At 45.1% G+C, this 18,091-nt stretch overlaps 1 protein-coding gene across 2 annotated transcripts in view; it reads right to left on the bottom strand.

The window, feature by feature from the left end:
- The window catches only part of LOC115178197 (raftlin), a 74,104-nt gene extending 67,110 nt beyond the window's left edge, over window positions 1-6,994 (bottom strand). For both annotated transcript variants that reach the window (XM_029739291.1, XM_029739299.1), the window contains exon 1: window positions 6,444-6,994. The gene's annotated coding sequence lies outside the window, so the exon portion shown is untranslated. The remainder of the gene's footprint in view (window positions 1-6,443) is intronic.
- Window positions 6,995-18,091: the final 11,097 nt, after the last annotated feature.

The raw sequence follows: 18,091 nt of genomic DNA, 5'->3' as shown, positions 1-18,091 counted from the left end.
CAGCTGGAAGACTGTGTCCCTTTTTCTCAGTGGAGGGGGGGAGAGTGGAGATCGATGAGTCGGGTGAGAGGCAGCATCACCGCTGCTCCTTCTCTCCCCTCAAACTGACCATCAGTCCAGTAATAAAGAAATTATTATGCTTACTTAGCTGTGCCTCACAAGTAATACAACAAATGATCTACTACCAGTGTGATCATCTACCTAATTTGAAATATAATTCCAAAATCGTCTGAGAACAACGTTGGCTGGGTAATTCAAGCATAGCCAATACGCAGTGACAATGTTTTGGGCCTATAGCCCACTGCACAAACCTCATTGCTACAGTACTGTTTTTAACTGGGTAATGTGGTATAGGCTTACGTTATTTAAGTCATGTTAAAAAAAAATCTGAGTGGAAGATCTCGGCTTGCATTTTGACTTAGAAAGTGATCTTGACTCAGAAAAGGTTGGTGACCGCTAGATTAGAGGAAGAGTTAGCCATCTCCAAACTTAAAGGGGGGGCTGAACTTCCTGATTTGGCCTTGTTTTTTGGCTTGGTCATTAAGAAATGCAGCGGACATGACTGAAGGCAAACAAGGAGTTGTCTTGGGAGGGGGTTAATGTGGGTGTCTCTTGTGTGTTTGTTCGCATGTGGCAAGAGTTTGTACATTCACTCTGCCAAAATACTGCACAGTTACAGTCACTCACCCTTCTAAATAACTTGAAATAGTCTAATCAGGTCTTGTGTCTTGAAGTCGCCTAGTGCTAACTTCTTTCGCCAATTAGCTTCAGCCGGCTGGTGTGCGACTGTGGCAAAGTTGACATTGGACAGCCTAGTTCTGGGGCTAGTTAAGGACTGTCAATAACTTACGCCGTGAGGGGAACGGCACCTCCGTACCTTCAGGCTCTGATCAGTCCCTACACCCAAACGAGGGCACTGCGCTCATCCACCTCTGGCCTGCTGGCCCCCCTACCTCTGAGGAAGCACAGTTCCCGCTCAGCCCAGTCAAAACTGTTCTGGCACCCCTATGGTGGAACAAGCTCCCTCACGACGCCAGGACAGCGGAGTCAATCACCACCTTCCGGAGACACCTGAAACCCCACCTCTTTAAGGAATACCTGGGATAGGATTAAGTAATCCTTCTAACCCCCCCCTTAAAAGATTTAGATGCACTATTGTAAAGTGGTTGTTCCACTGGATATCATAAGGTGAATGCACCAATTTGTAAGTCGCTCTGGATAAGAGCGTCTGCTAAATGACTTAAATGTAAAATGTAAATGCAATGCAAATGGGACAATACTTAATGTTGCACATATTTTAGTTATCTAATTAAATGCTTTCAATATTTGTGTTTCTACAATTTATAGTTGGTTTAAGGTTAAGTCATAGAAATGTGGAGTTATTGACATTTAAAAAATATTGTCCCATGCACAGTAAATTGTGTAATTTACTATTGGTTCCTAACTAGCCCCATAGGGATACCGAATGTCAAACCAAATTGATAGGCATTACAATCAGGTCACATGCAGCTGTGCCCCAAAATGATGATTACTTGGGTGCTGCAGGCTGTGGGCAAATGTACAGTACCCTTCATTCCGTGACATACCAGTAATTTCCTTTCATCTCGCAAATCTCTGTTTTTGGACAGGACTGACTTTACGACCAAAACTATCCTATTTACACTTTGTAGTCAATTTTCACAATCGAATAAACGTTTGACTCCCATCGATGCCACATAGGCAGGCTTTATTCAAAACTAAGAAGTTGCTTTTCAGGGGCAGACGCTCTTTAAAACACGGCCATCTCTTACATTGCCTCCGTCTCTACCCCGGACTTCTGCCTGTGTCTACCACAGTAACCCCGATTAACCCGGTTCTTCAATGTGACAAATAAAGCAGTTGTGCACAAGGTGCAGTTTCCTGGCGGCTGTTGTGTTGACCACTCAGGGGGGAGAGTGCTCTCAGGGGCCTGGAGCAGGGCCATTCCCTGTTTGGACTTCCTCCCTCCTTCCTTCCTTGGCTCCTTACCTGGGCGGGACAGTGGACAAGGGGCAAGGGGCCCAACAGAGGAAAAACAGAGGTGGGCTGAGATTTAGGTTGTGTTGGTGACCATACTACAGCAACAAAAACAATTAGACCAGTGCTAATATTACATAGCTTGAAAGCCCTGTAGTTAAGATGAAAACAAGGACCCTAACGCAATCCCAAATACTGGGCCTTCTCTGAAAACTGGAATAGCTTTTTTGAAAACCCACAGCTCGACACAGTTTATTACATTCAATATAAATCTCCAAGGACAAGACATAATGACACACATAAAGAAAGAGCCTTGCTGAAAGATGAGGGGAGATAAGTGCTGGTAAAAACAGAGCGCAGTAAACAAGCGTCTGCTTGAGCCTCTCCAGTGCTTCAAGGCTGAGTGTCCTGGCTGGCCCGGTGGTTGGTTCGATCTGGTTCCAGCCAAGCCATCTCTCTATCGTCTCAAGGCCTGGGCACAGCCGGCTACATATGCTGCACCCAGACACACATGTACTGTAGGGAGCTATTGCCATGGGAACCAGCCCCTTTAGAACTACTTCCCCTCTCAGGAGAATAATAGACACCAATATATCTATTTTCCTCTCTCCAATGGCTAAGCTCTCGTCTCTCCCTTCTCCCTTCTCTTTCTCTCACTGCCTGTAAGGTCTTCTCTCTCATTTCCTCCCAGTCTCTGTCTTTCAGTTCTGTATTTTGCATTTGCTTTGTTTGACAGTCATTATCTTGATAAAGTACGTATAATGTATTCACTCTGGGTTTTATACAATACCCAGAACTCTACACATTTCTAAATCTATCATGCATAAACATTGCAATGGATGAGTCCGATCATGGCCAAAGTGAATGGCAGACAGTAAGAAGGAAAATAACAATGCGAAAGAGGAAAAGCCGGTTGATAATATTCTATTTTCCAAAACATGGGCACAGAGATTTCAAGGAACGACTCATTGGTTTCATGCGAACTTGCTGGAGGCGGGCCATTTTTTTTATTACAGCCAACTGAAGCTAAGTTTTGCTTTTCAGATACAGTATTGACAAGTCCTTGAACATTACTTGATCAATACTGCTGCAGTTCTTGACCACCCAGTCAATTTTCCTTCTAGAAAGCAGTATCAAAGGGGAGTTTTCTTCCTCGCTTAGCGACTACAAAACAAGTGAATACTGGATACCACCATGTTTTCCTTCCAGCAAAGAGATTTCTCTTAATATCCATTCTAAGTACTTTAAGGCTATGCCAAAGGCTTGAATAAATTGGTCTCTTCAAAAGCCCATCACTAAAGAAAGAAAAAGGAACAATCTTTGCCACAGATCATGTACCCAAGCATTTCAAAGGACATAGATGTGATGCTTATGCAAGAGTATAATCCATTTAGACTGTCATCGCTGTCAGGAGAAGTGCAATAAATTACCCGTCATCTTCCAGCAAGTAATCAGGCTAAGCTGTTTACCCAAAAGGCCTAAAATACGGTGGGTAGGTACTTGTAGGGAGGCAAATAGGGATAAATACAGTATGTGTGGAATTGTGTGTGTAGAATCTTTCAACTTGTGGCTAGGATGTGGGGATTGAGCTCGGGCCAATTCCGGTGTGAGTTATCTGGCCCAAATGTATATATTACTTGGGGCTCGGGCCGATTCCGATGTGAGTTATCTGGCCCAAATATATTACTTGAGGCTCGGGCCGATTGGGGCTACTCTCTGGCAGATGATTACACGGGCTGCTTTATATAATTAACATTTCATTATTTATTTTTCCATATTTTCTCATTGTGTCTGTGATCAAAAAAATACAATTAACAATTAAATGAAATTCTTTTAGAGTCCTGTGTAGTATTTTAGTATTTTGATACTTTGTGCATTAAAATCTTTGTGGCTGGAGCCTCCTGAGTGGCACAGCGGTCTAAGACACTGCATCGCAGTGCAAACTGTGTTGCTACAGATGCTGGTTCAAGACCCGTGCCGGTTGCGACCGGGAGACCCATGAGGTGATGCACAATTGAGTTAGGGGAGGGTTTGACCGGCCGGGATGTCCTTGTCCCATCGCGCTGTAGCGACTCCTGTGGTGGGCCAGGCACATGCACGCTGAAACGGTCACCAGGTGTATGGTGTTTCCTCCGACACAAAATGTTTTTTTGTTTATGGGTATAATTTGTATGTATAAAATGTATAATAGTAATATTTAAAATGACTAAATCGGGTGATTTTGTATACATTTATTTAAATTTGCATCGGGCCGCTTATGGGGAGATTCTGGTAAGATGCCGGCAAGGTCAGCTGAATTCTGGTAAACGGAAACGGCCCGATGGTACTTGGGCCAATTCTGGGCAGTCATTAATTTTGATTCCAGGCCGAGTCCGACACCCGATTCCAGACGATTCAATCAGTTCCAGAGCCCAGGAAGAAGGCCGCTTCTGGGCCGATTCCTCATTGCTAGCTGGGATACTGTAAAATGCAGTAAACTTGTAGACGAGTGGTCAACTTTCTCCTACTCCCTCTGTGAATGTTTGCACTGTACATGCTGAGGAGAGTAGAACATCAATTAAGGTTTAAAATCAAGCAAGACTTGCCAATTCTATTCAAGACAATTCAATTCAAATTCAACTCAATACCAGATAAATCTCTACACCCTGGTCCAGTAGCAAACATATGGGAACTGGATTAAAATGGAAATTTGAACGTCAACACAGCTGGACGACAGAAGTCAATGTTCAGAAAATCTGTGAACATGATCTACTTTATGAAACACACAATAGTGAGTTCCTACTATGTAGGCCTTATAGATTATATCTGGCGTGTATTAAATTTAACAACGTAATTATGTCATGAAACTGTCTCTTCTCCGGCTCCCTCGCTTCACCTTTTGCCCCATCTATTATTCTCTGTTTCAAATGAGGCCTACAGTGTGGAGCAGATACCACAATGACTTTCCCATTCAGGGCTGGCCAGTTATATTTGGGTTGTGGCTAGTCTGTGATGCAGTCATTTGGGGGTTCATGGTGAAAAGTGTTTCCCTGTGTGTGTGTGTGTGTGTGTGTGTGTGTGTGTGTGTGTGTGTGTGTGTGTGTGCTACCTCGTGACCCAGCAACAATAAAGGGTTAACAGCCCAGCCCTCACAACCAACCAGCTGGAACTGATTAACAGTTCACTCAAACTCTCTCTCTCTTCCTCACTCACTCCCTAACGCTCTCTCTCATTCCTTCTCACTCTCATTCTTCCTGTCTGTGTGCATTCCTCTCTCATGCCCTCTTCTCCTTTCTCCCAACCTCTTATCCCTTCTCACATCCTTCAACTCATTCACTCTACTTTGTCCCTCCTCGCTCTTTCTTTCTCTCACACTGGCAAACACACACACACACACACACACACACTCTCTCTCTCTGCAGTAGAGGCTAAGGTTTAATACTGTATGTCAAGCACATCTTGAAATACCATCAGGGTTCAGTGATTGGAGCCAGGTAGACATTTTTGGCATTCTCACCCCTCTGGTACCACACTTCCAGTTCTCTGCTGCCAATGACTGGAACGAATTGCAAAAATCACTGAAGCTGGAGTCTTATATCTCCCTCAGTAACTTTAAGCATCAGCTGTCAGAGCAGCTTACCAATCATTGCACCTGTACATAGCCCATCTGTAAATAGCACACCCAACTACCTCATCCCCATATTGTTATTTATTTTTTTGCTCCTTTGCACCCCAGTGTCTCTACTCTACTTCCAGTGTTAATGTTAAATTGTAATTATTTCACGACTAGGGCCTATTTATTGCCTTACCTCGCTAATCTTACTAAATTTGCACACACTGTATATAGATTTTTCTATTGTGTTATTGACTGTGCGTTTGTTTATCCCATGTGTAACTCTGTGTTGTTTGTGTCGCACTGCTATGCTTTATCTTGGCCAGGTCGCAGTTGTAAATGAGAACTTGTTCTCAACTGGCCTACCTGGTTAAATAAAGGTGAATTAAAATAAAAAAATACATTACATTTTTTTAACTTCAAACCAACCAGCTCATTGATCTGCATGATTACCGCTCTGAGCATGATCATGTGTTTGTGTGTGTGTGTGTGTGTGTGTGTGTGTGTGTGTGTGTGTGTGTGTGTGTGTGTGTGTGTGTGTGTGCGTGTGTATGGGAGGAGTGTGGGTTGGTGATCAGGAGTTTCTTGTAAGACATTGCACCCAAGCCAAACTTGTGGCTTGCGGCATCCCTTGACTGATGCATTCATCCTCATTAATCTGCCTCTGAACGGTTGTTATGCTATAAACAACTAGAACACTAAGTTGTCTGTGGCTTCTGTCCAAAGAGACGCACAGTCTGTCTTTATCAGTGTCTTTTCCTGTAGGCTACATATTTATTTTCTCAAGCCTTGAGAAACAAGGTTGTAGACTAGTGGTAAACACACGCAAGTTAAAGTAGAAAGAAGAGGGAGTTACCTGATCAGAAGCTGTTGACTACAGGAGTTGGAAAGTTCACTGTTGAGATCAAGAGAAAGCCACTGGAACGGCTCCTCGAACAAACATACACATTCCACTGACAGGAGAACAGCACCGCGAACAGTCCACGCTCAGATCCTCTGCGATTCTTCACTCAGGTCCAGTCAATACAGCTCGAACCGAGGCTTTCGGTCAAAGAGGGAAAAAAAGACAGCAAGAAGACTCAAATCTGGATGGGATCAGTAGCTCTGCCAGCTTGTTCTATCCTCGCCAGAGGCTCACTAGCTAACGGTGCGCAGCAAACACTTTGAGTGCGTGCGTTTAGGTCATGCTCAAAGTATGCCTCGGCTATGTTCTGCAAGCTCAGTGAAACCACATCCTGTCACATATCTACCTCCTCTCTCTCTCTCTCTCTTCCTCTCTTGTGATTGTCTGAAGCGATGGAGCGCTCTGACCCAACCTCTGTTCGGCAAAGCCCTTCCACCCCTCTATCTTTCCCTCTCCCTCTCTTTCACTCACTCAAGGCTTCTCCGGGAGCCGCACCAGTTCCAGTCGACTGACTGAAGAATCCATCTGAGGATGAGGCTGGGGGAAAGAGGGAGGGCGAGAGGGGGGGGGGGGGGAATGCCACAGAGAGAGAACGAAATGAGGAGAGGTGAGGAAGCAAGAAAGGGTGTACAAGGAGTTCAAGTGGAGAAAGAGCTAGGGAGACAGAAGGATGGAAAATAAAAATAGTAATTTCAAGGAGAGATATAATGTATTATACATACTAGTATATTCCTTGAGAATTTGGTGGGTAACTTGTTGTGTCAGCACTTCTGTGGTGACTATACATATTTAATACGTTCCTGTCGAGGCCCCCTATAGCTGCATATTCATTATTCACACCAGTCTGTGAGAGGGACCACTGCTCTGGAGATAGTTGACTGACACAGAAAACAGTGATTTTCACAGAACCGAACATTGAAGCAAAACAACACGGGAAGGCGATTGCAACGTAACACGGAAGTTATTCTTTATGCAGGCGCAGTGTGTCACGACTTCCGCCGAAGTCGGTCCCTCTCCTTGTTCGGGCGCCGTTCGGCGGTCGACTTCACCGGCTTTCTAGCCACCGCCGATCCACTTTTCATTTTCCATTTGTTCTGTCTTTGTCTTACACACCTGGCTTCACTCAACCAATTACTTGTTTATTATTTAACCCTCTGTTCCTCATGTTGTGTTTGTGAGTGATTGTTTATTTGTATTCGGTCCGTCTTTGTGGACTCATATGTTACTTTGTATATTTGCCTTTTTTGAGTAAAGTACATTTATTACTCAACTCTGCTGTCCTGCGCCTGACTCTCTACACCAGCTACACACAGGACCCTTACAGAATCACACACCCCATAGAATGGAGTCAGCAGGAGCAGACGCCCTCCCTGTTCCAGTGGAGGAGCGCGTTCAGCAGCACGCGATCATGTTGCAATGTCTGGATACCGCCAGGGATTGCGTGCTGCAGACGATGGATCGTTGGGAGAGAGGAGGAGGTTTCCCAGCACCTCCATCAGCCCCACTACAGCTGGGCCGGCCCACTGTCCACCCCTCCTTCACCCGGTCCCAGCGGGACCCGACTCGCGCTCCCGAGGGAGTATGATGGGACGGCTGCCAGATGTCAGGGGTTTCTACTCCAGCTGGAGCTCTACCTGGCGACCATCCACACGGCTCCTTCGGGGCGTGAGAGCGTGTCCGCCCTCATCTCCTGCCTCTCAGGCAAAGCCCTGGAGTGGGCCAACGCCGTACGGAGTGAGGGAGACGTGGAGTTGGACCATTACGCAGAGTGAACATCTGTTCCACCTGAGGCAGGGGACGAGGAGCGCTCAGGATTTCGCATTGGATTTCCGGACCCTGGCCGCCAGAGTGGGATGAAACGACAGGGCCCTGATCGATCACTACCGGTGCAGTCTGCGCGAGGACGTCCGTCGGGAGTTGGCCTGTTGAGACAGCACCCTCACATTGGACAAGCTGGTGGACCTGTCCATCCAGCTGGACAACCTGCTGACTGCCCGCGGACGTCCGGATCGGGGCCTGTCAGTTCCATCCCCCAGCACCTCCACTCCGATGCCCATGGAGTTGAGAGGTGCTGCACTTAGGGCGACCGGAGGAGGGGCCAATCCCTGCACCATTTGTGGCCGCAGAGGGCACACTGCTAGTCGGTGCTGGGGGGGTTCCTCAGGGAGTCGAGGCAGCAGGCAGTGCACTATCGTGTCACCCCAGGTGAGTCGGCACCAGGCTCACCCAGAGCCCCCTGTTGCTGAAATGTATGTGTTTATTTCATTTCCTGAGTTTTCCCCGCATTCCCAGCATAAGGCACTAGTAGATTCAGGCGCAGCTGGGAATTTTATTGACCGTTCATTTGCCCATAGTTTAGGGATCCCCCTTGTTCCTGTAGATATGCCCTTCCATGTGCACGCCCTATATAGTCAACCATTAGGGTCAGGGCTGATTAGGGAGGCCATCGCTCCACTAGGCATAGTTACGCGGGAGGGTCATAAGGAGAGAATCAGTCTCTTCCTTATTGATTCTCCTGCATTTCCCATGGTGCTGGGCTTACCCTGGTTGGCCTGTCATGACCCCACTATTTCGTGGCAACAGAGGGTTCTCAAGGGGTGGTCACGAGTGTGCTCAGGGAGGTGTGTGGGGGGTTCCATCGGTGCGACTACGGTGGAAAGTCCAGACCAGGTCTCCACCGTGCGCGTCCCCTCAGAATATGCCGATTTGGCTCTCGCCTTCTGTAACAAGAGGGCGACTAAATTACCACCTCATCGACGGGGGGATTGTGCGATAAATCTCCTGGTAGACGCAGCACTTCCCAGGAGTCACGTGTATCCTCTGTCACAGGAGGAGACGGTGGCTATGGAAACATATGTCTCCGAATCCCTGGGGCAGGGATACATTCGGCCCTCCCCTTCACCTGCTTCCTCGAGTTTCTTTTTTGTGAAGAAGAAGGATGGGGGTCTGCGCCCGTGTATTGACTATCAAGGTATCAATCAGATCACTGTGAGGTACAGCTACCCGCTGCCTCTCATCGCCAGTGCGATCGAGTCAATGCACGGGCGCGCTTCTTCACAAAATTGGACCTCAGGAGCGCTTACAACCTGGTGCGTATCCGGGAGGGGGATGAGTGGAAGACGGCATTTAGTACCACCTCAGGGCACTATGAGTACCTCGTCATGCCGTACGGGTTGATGAATGCTCCAACAGTCTTCCAGGCCTTTGTTGACGAGATTTTCTGGGACCTGCACGGGCAGGGTGTAGTGGTGTATATCGACAACATTCTGATATACTCCACTACATGCGCCGAGCATGTGTCCCTGGTGCGCAGGGTGCTTGTTCGACTGTTGGAGCATGACCTGTACGTCAAGGCTGAGAAATGTCTGTTCTTCCAACAGTCCGTCTCCTTCCTAGGGTACCGCATTTCAGGGGTGGAGATGGAGAGTGACCGCATTTCAGTCGTGCGTAATTGGCCGACTCCCACCACGGTAAAGAAAGTGCAGCGGTTTCTAGGGTTTGCCAACTACTACCGGAGGTTTATCCAGGGTTTTGGTCAGGTAGCAGCTCCCATTACCTCACTGCTGAAGGGGGGACCAGTGCCTCTGCAGTGGTCAGCTGAGGCGGACAGGGCTTTTGGTCACCTGAAGGCTCTGTTTACCTCGGCTCCCGTGCTGGCTCATCCGGATCCCTCTTTGGCGTTCATAGTGAAGGTGGATGCGTCCGAGGCTGGGATAGGAGCTGTGCTCTCTCAGCGCTCGGGCACGCCACCAAAACTCCGCCCCTGTGCTTTTTTTCGAAGAAACTCAGCGCAGCGGAGCGAAACTATGATGTGGGGGACCGGGAGCTGTTGGCTGTTGTCAAGGCTCTGAAGGCGTGGAGACATTGGCTTGAGGGGGCTAAACACCCTTTTCTCATCTGGACTGACCACCGCAATCTGGAGTACATCCGGGCGAACCCTCGCCAGGCAAGGTGGGCTATGTTCTTTACCTGTTTTGTTTTCACTCTATCCTACAGACCAGGTTCCCAGAATGGTAAGGCAGACACACTGTCCCAGATGTATGACACAGAGGAGCGGTCCATGGATCAAACTCCCATACTTCCGGCCTCTTGCCTGGTGGCACCAGTGGTGTGGGAGCTGGACGCAGACGTCGAGCGGGCGTTACGCACAGAGCCCACTCCCCCCCAGTGTCCAGCTGGGCGCCTGTACGTTCTGTCTTCTGTCCGCGACCGTTTGATCTATTGGGCCCATGCGTCACCCTCCTCTGGTCATCCTGGCAATGGTCGGACGGTGCATTGCCTTAGTAGGAAGTACTGGTGGCACACCTTGGCCGAGGACGTGAGGGTTTATGTTTCCTCCTGCTCGGTGTGCACCCAGTGCAAGGCTCCCAGGCACCTGCCCAGAGGGAAATTACAACCCCTACCCGTTCCACAATGGCCGTGGTCGCACCGGTCGGTGGACTTCCTTACGGATCTTCCTCCCTCATGGGGCAACACCATGATCCTGGTTGTTGTGGATCAGTTTTCTAAGTCCGGCCGTCTCCTCCCTTTGTCCGGTCTCCCTACGGCCCTGCAGACTGTGGAGGCCCTGTTCACACACGTCTTCCAGCACTATGGGGTGCCTGAGGACATAGTTTCTGATCGGGGTCCCCAGTTCACGTCCAGGATCTGGAGAGCATTCATGGAATGTCTGGGGGTCTCGGGCAGCCTCACCTCAGGTTTCCAACCCGAGAGTAACGGGCAGGTGGAGAGAGTAAACCAGGATGTGGGTAGGTTTCTGCGGTCATATTGCCAGGACCGGCCGGGGGAGTGGGCGGCGTTCATCCCCTGGTCAGAGATGGCCCAAAACTCACTCCGCCACTCCTCCACTAACCTCTCTCCTTTCCAGTGCGTACTGGGGTATCAGCCGGTTCTGGCACCTTGGCATCAGAGCCAGATCGAAGCTGCTGCGGTGGACAAATGGTTTAAGCGCTCGGAGGAGACCTGGGACGCCGCCCATGTGCACCTACAACGGGACGTGAGGCGGCAAAAAGCAAGCGCCGACTGCCACCGCAGTGAGGTCCCGGTGTTCGCACCGGGGGATCGGGTCTGGCTCTCGACCCGAAACCTGCCCCTCCGCCTGCCCTGCCGGAAGCTGGGTCCGTGGTTTGTGGGGCCATTTATAGTCCTGAGGAGGCTGAACGAGGTATGCTACAGGTTACAGCTTCCCTCAGATTATCATATTAATCCCTCGTTCCATATGTCTCTCCTCAGGCTGGTGGTGGCTGGTCCACTCCAGGAAGCTCAGGTGCGGGAGGTTCCTCCACCCCCTCTGAACATCAAGGGGGCCCCGGCATATGCTGTTCGAGCCATCCTGGACTCGAGGCGTCTGGCAAGGGGCCTTCAGTACCTCGTGGAGTGGGAGGGGTACGGTCCGGAGGAGAGATGCTGGGTGCCGGTGGAGGACGTCCTGGACCCTTTGTTGCTGCGGGATTTCCACCGTCTCCATCCGGATCGCCCTGCGCCTCATCCTCCGGGGCGTCCCCGAGGTCGGTGTCAGCTCGCTGCTGGAGCCGCACGTCAAGGGGGGGTACTGTCACGACTTCCTCCGAAGTCGGTCTCTCTCCTTGTTCGGGTGGCGTTCGGCGGTCGACGTCACCGGCTTTCTAGCCACCGCCGATCCACTTTTCATTTTCCATTTGTTCTGTCTTTGTCTTACACACCTGGCTTCACTCAACCAATTACTTGTTTATTATTTGTGGGCTCATATGTTACTTTGTATATTTGCCTTTTTTGAGTAAAGTACGTTTATTACTCAACTCTGCTGTCCTGCGCCTGACTCTCTACACCAGCTACACACAGCACCCTTACACAGTGATGGAAAAAAGTACCCAATTGTCATACTTGAGTAAAAGTAAAGTTACCTTAATAGAAAATGAAAAAGTGAAAGTCACCCAGTAAAATATTACTTGAGTAAAATTCTAAAAGAATTTGGTTTTAAATATTCTTAAGTATCAAAATTAAATGTAATTGCTAAAATATCCTTAAGTATCAAAAGTAAAAGTATAAATCATTTCAAATTCTTTATATTAATCAAACCAGATGGAACAATGTGTTTTTTAAATTTACAGATAGCCAGATACTCAACAATGCTCACTTTGCAAACAAAGCATTTGTGTTCAGTGAGTCCGCCAGATCAGTGGCAGTAGAGATGACCAGCGGTGTGAATTTGACAATTTTCCTGTCCTGCTAAGCATTCAAAATGTAACGAGTACTTTTAGGTGTCAGGGAAAATGTATGGGGTAAAAAGTGTATACTTTTACTTCACTTCTAAAGAAAATTCAAAGTTGTCCAAAATATATATATTAAAGTACAGATACCCTCAAAAACGACTTTAAGTAGTACTTTAAAGCATTTTTTTAAGTACTTTACACCACTGTGCAGTTGGATGGGATAGATCAATTATGGGACATCAGCATTGGGTCTGCTGTGTACATGTGGGCTCTTGCATCATTGAGGACACTATTCTCTCCTGAAGCAGCAAAAACATTGCTGGACAGTTCAGATATTGCCGCCAGAATTGGCAACACACTGTTGTCTGAGTATTTCAGATGGAACCAATGCTTTTCCAATGGGAGTCATTTGTTAATGAATGAGATGTGCCTCCATCAAAAGACAGACCATCTCTCGAAAATAGTTCAGTTGAGTTGTACTTTTGGACAATGATGTACGTCATATACGATTCCATCCATTTTCGTGCATCTCATTGTGTTTCGGGCTTAATTGCTGAAATGAAGGACCAGAGGCAATGCCTTGAGAAAGATGCCATTGCCCTGGAGAAGTCAGTAGACAAGGGGAGCTTACATTGAAGGCAGAAATCACAAGGAATCTCAGTTTATCGCAAGTGAGTCATCACAGTTCAGCTAACAAATTGGCTGAGAAGCATTCCTTTGTCCAACTAGATGACAAATCGGAGTGCAAATAAAGTTGAGTTTGGCATTCAAGATTCTGTTCTAAAATGTCCTTTGTGTTACTCATTGGAAATGTTATCAATAAACATATGCATTTTCTTGCTCTGCATGCTGTGCAGATGATAGCCTCACGATGCTCTTGGTCATAAGAAGCTTATGAACATGTCAGAACTCTCTGAATTGTTGTTAAAAATGGCTTGTGTTACTTTTGATCATGGCCTGACATTTGAAAATCACATGAAAAGCATATCCATGACAGCATACTTCCATCCCAAGGAACATTTCTAGAAATACACTACATACATCTCACAGCCTTTCTGGACAAACGTGATCATACAACATCATAGTTATGCTTAGAACATTGTATGAGCTTCTGAAAGCATTATCTGGAAAGCCACTCTGCAATTGAAAGAATCCTGGCCTCAGCCCATTTCCTTGAACAAAAGGGCAGTTGTATGCTCAAAACAGGGCACTTTCATCCAAGGGCATACACTTCTTCCAGTGGTAGTGGGCCTCGGTCAGAAGGCAACCATTTCTTCGGGCCACAAATTAATGATGCCTCTCTGTTGAAAGCTTGAGATTCTCTCTTCTACTACACAACAGGATCCCTATTAGAGTTCAAACTTCCTCCCTGAAAGCAAGAATAGGAACTGCCAACATACATCTATTTCTGGGCTACACGCATCCAATTTAATATGGCATATTTAGCATTTGAGTACATTTTACAGGCAAAGGTGACATTGGATGAAAAACTGTTCCAGGAGTACTACTCTGCCCTTGGAGAAGATTTCAAGCATCATGTAATACGCAACACTGATGGTAAAGGATGGGTAGCTGTTTTCCCGCTTGTTATAAGTTACAACTGAAATCAAAAGCTGCCAGTCTGCCAGAATAGCTCCTTTGCTGAAGCCTGACGAACAGTGATGATCATCCACAGTGTAATATCCACCATGTTTAGTCGCGGGTTATCAGTTTATAATCTGTCAAAAAGAATCATGTTGAGAACAAAGGACATTTACATGATGTCATCAGAGTGAATGCTTGGTTGGTGTTATTAGGTTTATAATTGACTGTAACCCTAAGATGACCCTAAAGGAATGCACCACTGGTTTTACTGACATTTTCCCACTGATACATGATCAGAAACCATTCAAATGGGATAGCAGCACCTAGCTTTAGCCGTAGCTTTGTGCACGCTGGTGTTTCATACAAGAGTCATACTCAAAATAAGTCTAAAGAAATTGCTTAGATGGAACTTTGTGTCATTGTAGCATGACTGTAAACACTGCCAGATCTGGAGAAATTGAGTTGAGATGAATAAACATGAACAAATACATTTCCAGATTCACATGTTCAATTTTCAAATTATTGAGCTAACTTATGTGCTAAAATGTAACAGTTTATTTGTTAGATTTTAGACAGAGAAACATAATGATGAGAACTGCAAAGAAACATTTGGAACATATTGGAAATTTAACCCAGGTTTATTGACTGACAGTACTTTAACAAAAACAAAGGAATTCATAAGACTTTATCTTGCACAATACAGGTTTAGTGGACCCACTTATCGTACGGGATGCCTTTAGAGGCCATTCCATTAAATATTCATCCCAAAAAAACAAAAATGGTACTGGTCAATGGAGAAAAGACTTACAACAGAATAGAACATCTAACATTACACATCAATGGTATTGATAAATGTACTAAAGAAGCACTAAATAATCTAGACACAAAACAAAATAAGTTTGAGGAACTTAATCAGGAAAGATCAGGCTTCACTTATCTAAAAAAACTGAACAAACTGGATGGAGAACGACAAAAAATGCCTAAACCTTCAATATATAAACGCAACAAAAGAATTACCTTACAGAAATACTTCTCACCAAAGGAGATTTTGAATGAGGAAGTAAAATATTGTAAATAAATGTTCTATTGTCAAGTTCCTCCAACCTCACTTCACGATGAGTTGTGATATCCTTCTACCAATTAAAAAAAAATATATGACAAAAAACAAGATTCTTGTGAAGGTCTAATTACACAAAATGAATTATCGATGGCAATTGATTCCTTTCAGATGGGGAAAAGCCCTAGCCTTGACATTCCATAAGCGATATACACATTTTATGAACTACTGAAAGATCCATTACTATCATGTTCTAAATTACTTGTATATAAATGGCAAACTGTCAGACACACATAAAGAGGGACGGATCTCTCTCCTACTGAAGCAGGAAGCAGGGGGGCAGTGCAAAGTACAAAATTGGAGGCCCCTCACCCTTCAATGTTGCAACACAAAAATATTGGCAAAATGTATTGCTCAGAATTTTTAAATAATCATCAGACGGGATTCTTAAAAAAATATTGAAAAAATTATTGAAAATTAAGAAAATGCAGGGAAACCAGGTGTAATCTGTATAGAAGATTTTGAGAAAGCTTTTGATACAGTAAGTCCAGAATCTGTTTATAAGTGCCTGCATTTTTTTTACTTGAGAAACTCTTATATGCAGGGTAAAAGTAATGTACAACAATCCTTCGTGTAAAACTAAGTTATTTCTCTGAGAACTTTGAATTGTCAAGAGGAGTAAAACAAGGAAGTCCTCTGTCACCATTCTTATTTATTATGATTATTGAACTGTTAGCTCTAAAAATCGGAGGTAATGATAACATTAAGGGGCTCAAAATTAATGGATTAGAGAATACACAATTAAATATTAAGCCATTAAACCTCTCAAAACCCCCATTATGCCGAAATGATATCTAAATCCAAACTGGTTTTCCTAGTAGGCTACTCAGGCTACGTCTACACAGACAGCCCAATTCTGATATATATTTCTTGCAATAATTCGTCTTTTGACCAATGACATCGAACTTTCCCACCAGATCTTTTTCAGAGCTGATCTGATTGGTCAAAATACCAATTAGTGAAAAAAAGATCAGAATTGGGCTGCCTGTGTAAAAGTAGCCTAAGAGAGGCACAACCAATGTTCAAAAGGGGGCCTTTTGCCAAAATACAGATTAAAACCAAACATTTCTGTCACATCTGCTCACGCTCTTCCCTCCCCTGGCGCTTGAGGGCGCCAGGCTGCCCTGCATCACTCACTCCTATCATCTATTACGCACACCTGCCTTCCCTCGTCACGAGCATCAGCTTTATTGGACTCACCTGGACTGACTCGTCATCTGTTTATTTCCTCCCCTATATTTGTCAGTTCCCTTGCTCTGTTCCCTGCTGCTGCATTAATTGTTTTTTGTCTGTGTTACCTGTTTGCTGTTACTGTCCCCTTCCATGTCCGGTCTATATTAAATGTTTTACTCCCCGTACCTGCTTCGTCTCTCCAGCGTCATCCGATGTGACAATTTCAGGTGGCTTGACAATGGAACCCTATTTAAAGTGTCCTCTTTTTTAAATGAAGCCATACAGAGTTGGTTACAATTCCAATTTCATCCTCCAGAAGAGGCAGAACAAATATTACAGCTTAAGTCCAATATACTGACAGAGGAAAGACCCATTTATTGGAAAAAATGTATAAGGAAGGTATCATTATGAGTTATATTGTAAATAAGGACGGTAAAATTGTCACAATCACAATTAACAAAGGTGTATGGAAATGTACAGTATGTTCAATACAAAAGTATAATAACTCATCACATCTCTGCCACAAAAATGGAAGAGGCAATTACTCAAAAGAGAAAGGAATGAATTGGTTTGTCTGCCTTCAATGAAAAACAATGCATGGCTTAAAATGAATAGTATAAAGTGTAAAATGTATCAGTTTCACTTAGTTTGACAATTGTAGAGTACTGGGAAAGATGGCTATGCACGTGGACATCTGAGGGTTGGAATTAGTGTACAGTATATGTGAGTCAAAATAGTTTGAAGTAGCAGTAGAAGTTTACTCCAATCAGGGAAGGGAGGGTATGATAAAAAGAGGGGGAAAAAATTACATTTGTACGTACACTCCCCTCCATATGTATTTCGATAGCGAATAATTTTGTGGTATTTTATTTGTTTTACATTTGGCTCTACACTCCAGCATATTGGATTTGAAGTAAACATTTATGAAAATATCCTCAAATAAAAGGTGGCATTCTGTACTGTCGCCTCATATGAAAACATCTGTTTTACCGTTTAGGAATGAAAGCACTTTATGCATCTAGCCCCCAATTTGAAGCCAAGTACTGTATTTGGACAAATTCCCTTAGTGTATTAAAATAGTCCAAAATTATTTAATCCCATATTCCTTGCAATCAATGACTACATCAAGATTGTGACTTTACATTTGCAGTTTGTTTTGGTTGCATTTCAGGTCAAACTTAGCCCAAAAGGAACTGGATGGTGAATAATGTATTGTCATTTTGGAGTCACTTTTATTGTAAGTAAGAATATAAGATATTTCTGAACACTTCTACATTACTGTGGATGCTACCATGATTATGGATAATCATGAATGAATAGTTAATAATTATGTGAGGATACAGAGGCACAAAGACCCCCCCCCCAGAGGCAATATGAGAAGTTAGCATGTTTTGTTATAGCCTCTAACCTTTTCACTCACCATTATTCATTCAAAATAAATAATGGCATTATCAGGATTCATTCAGAAGTGTTCAGGGACCAAATAAAGTGCTTTCATTTCTAAACTGTAAAACAGATATGCATGAAAATAGCCA

This window comes from Salmo trutta, chromosome 3 (assembly GCF_901001165.1).
Source record: "Salmo trutta chromosome 3, fSalTru1.1, whole genome shotgun sequence".
Lineage (NCBI taxonomy): Eukaryota > Metazoa > Chordata > Actinopteri > Salmoniformes > Salmonidae > Salmo > Salmo trutta.
The sequence above is the reverse complement of the archived record's forward strand: the minus strand, read 5'-3'. Positions and strand labels throughout refer to the sequence as shown.